Genomic DNA, 3,279 nt, shown 5'->3' with positions numbered 1-3,279 from the left:
TGCTTTTCTCTTGTCTGATGTTAATTGGGGTCACAAGGGAGCTTAATGGTGGAGAGGGGAGGTGCCCCTGACATCTTTTTTTTCGTTTTTAGAGACTAAGTCTTGTTCTGTCACCCAGGCTGGAGCATAATGGTGTGATCTCTGCTCACTGAAACCTCCACCTCCTAGGTTCAAGTGATTCTCCTGAGTAGCTGGGATTACAGGTGCGTGCCACCATGCCTGGCTAATTTTTGTATTTTTAGTAGAGATGGGGTTTCATCATGTTGGCCAGGCTGGTCTTGAACTCTGAACCTCAGGTGATCCACCTGCCTTAGCTTCCCAAAGTGCTGGGATTACAGGCTTGAGTGACCGTGCCTGGCTGACATATTTAGATAGTTGCAGGAGACTGTTCTCTATAAAGGGGAGAGGACCCCAAGGCAGGGGGATGATGAACTGGAAGTCACCCAGTATGAATGTGGCCCCAAAGCTTTGTGCACTGAGTAGCTGTTGGCTTCCTAGAGCCCGGTAGGGGCGACGATGTCACAGGCAGGGGCATGGGGCCCCCACTAGCAACGTCTCACCACCAGGCCTCCAGGAGCGCAGCTGCCTGGGACTCTCAGCATCTAACCCTTCAGCTGTGGCAGATGCAGCCCAGCTTCCCAGAGGGGAGGCTCCCTACTGGTAGCGCTGGCAGCACCAGTGGGCATGCCAGGCTGGCACCCTGTGCTGTATACTTGTACCTTCCTGGGAGGGGGCTATCAGGTTGGGGAGGAGGACCTTGCCCAGAGCAGTAGGAATTGGGCATCTCCTTGGGCTTCTGGTCTGGGTTTTTCGGGAACAATGAGGGAGGGATGCCCTCATTCTACCCTCTCCCCCACAACCAGTAAGGGGTCCTCATTTGAGAGAAGGATCCAGGTGCAGTTAGCCTGGGTACACCAGCCCTTTGCAGGCCAGGTAGAGTTGTAAGTGCCAGGCCCACCCCATCTCTGCCAAGGAAGTAAAAACATCCTAGGGGCTGAGTGTGGGAACTTAGGCCTGTAACCTTAGCACCTTGGGAGGCCAAGGCACAAGGATCACTTGAGACCAGGAGTTTGAGACCAGCCTGGCCAACATAGCAAGACCCCCATCTCTTAAAAAATTCGCCAGGTGTGGTGGCATGCACCCAAGTTCCCAGCTACTCTGGAGGCTAAGCTAAGTGGATTGCCTGAGCCCAGAAGTTGGAGGCTGCAGTGAGCTATGATCACACCACTGCACTCCAGCCTGGGTGACAGAGGGAGACCCTGTTTCTATTAAAACCAACCCCCTAAAAGCCTCCCCAACTCCTTGATCTTCCCTTCCCTGTGATATTTATTGGAAAAAGCCCCATCCCTTCTTAAACCACCTCCCTCCCTCTCTGCACTGCCCCTGACCAGCTGCATGTTGCTGGAGGAGGAACACCCCTTGGAGCTGACTGATCTTATTTTAAACTCATGGCAACAAACTTTGGGGGAGGTACAGCTCCTCTGACTGCTGCTCTGTCTTGTGTGCGATCTGCTTTGAGACAACCCTTCACACCACCTCTCTTCTCAGCCTCCTACACCCCTGCCCACTTTCTCTCACCTCTTTGAGAAAATAGAAGCAAATTGGGTAGGGAGGCCCTTCCCAGCAACAAACCTAACAAACTGCTGGCATCTGGACTCTGCCCTCCCTCCTGTTCCCAGCCGCAGCTCCTCCCCATGGACTGTAGGAGGGAGGGCTGCGTTCCTCCACTGATCGCCTTCCTCTCCTGTGCTATCATTGTTTTTCCCTTTGTTTGAGACAGTCTCGCTCTGTCACCCAGGTTGGAGTGCAGTGACGCGATCTCACCTCACTGCAACCTCCACCTCCTGGGTTCAAGTGATTCTCCTGCTTCAGCCTCCCAAGTAGCTGGGACTGCAGTCATGCACCACTATGCCCTGCTAATTTTGTATTTTTAGTAATGGGGTTTTGCCATGTTGCCCAGACTGGTCATGAACTCCTGACTTCAAGTGATCCGCCTGCCTCTGCCTCCCAAAGGGCTGGGATTACGGGTGTGAGCCTCTGTGCCCAGCTGATATGCCGTCAGTTTCTTCTCTGTGCAGCATCGTCATCAGGATATTGACATGCCTACTCTGTCCATATAAAACAACTCTGTAACCCTATGAGCCCCTCCAACTCCCACCTCTCCTTTTTCTGTCACAGCCAAATTTTTCCAGAGTTCTCTGTGGCCTCACTTTCCATTCCCCATCTCTCATTATCTTTTCAAACCACTCCAGATAGGGCTGGGCACAGTGCCTCACGCCTGTAATCCCAGCACTTCAGGAGGCCGAGGTGGATGGATCGTCTGAGGTCGGGAGTTCAAGACCAGCCTGGCCAACATAGCGAAACCCCCCTTTCTACTAAAAATACAAAAATTAGCCAGGCGTGGTGGTGGGCCCCTGTAATCCCAGCTACTTGGTAGGCTAAGGCAAGAGAATCGCTTGAACCCGGGAGGTGGAGGTTGCAGTGAGCTGAGGTTGTGCCATTGCACTCCAGCCTAGGCAACAAAAGCAAAACTCAGACTCAAAAGAAAAAACCCACCCCAGGTATCTTCTGTCTCTGCCCCTTACTTTATGGAAGCTGCTCTATTCGGCGCCACCAGTCATGTCTCGTTGCTAAATGCAGTAGTTGATCAGCCACTCCATCACTTGGCACAATTGGCCATTCCTCTCATGCTGGGCTTTCCTGATGTCACCTGTTCTAGTTTTCTTTCTTGCTTCTCTCAGACTTTCCTTTGTGGGTTCCCCGAGGCCCCCTTCTCATGCTGACATTCTTGTCCAGTCTTAGGACCTTAGGTGGTCTCTATACCACTGACCTTAGAATCCATTACTCCAGCCCTCACCTCACCCAAGAGCTCTGGGCTTATTTCCAATCTATGCCTTGAGATCTCCACATGGACATTGATTGGCGATCAGCCTTTGATGTGATTTGCTCTCACCAATGAAATGCAAGGGGAAATGACGTCACATGCCTGCTCTTCCCTTTTCCATAAATGAATGTTAAGATATGGAAATGGGCTGGGCACAGTGGCTCACACCTGTAATTCTAGCACTTTGAGAAGTCAAGGCAGAAAGGTCACTTGAGGCAGGAGTTTGAGACCAGCCTGTGTAACACAGTGAGACCCCCATCTGTACAAAAAAATTTTAAAATAACAGGGCATGAGGCCGGGCGCGGTGGCTCAAGCCTGTAATCCCAGCACTTTGGGAGGCCGAGGCGGGTGGATCACAAGGTCAAGAAATCGAGACCATCCTGGTCAACATGGTG

This window comes from Cebus imitator, unplaced genomic scaffold, assembly GCF_001604975.1.
Source record: "Cebus imitator isolate Cc_AM_T3 unplaced genomic scaffold, Cebus_imitator-1.0 Scaffold729, whole genome shotgun sequence".
In the NCBI taxonomy this organism is placed as follows: Eukaryota; Metazoa; Chordata; class Mammalia; order Primates; family Cebidae; genus Cebus; species Cebus imitator.
Note: the sequence above shows the minus strand (reverse complement) of the source record.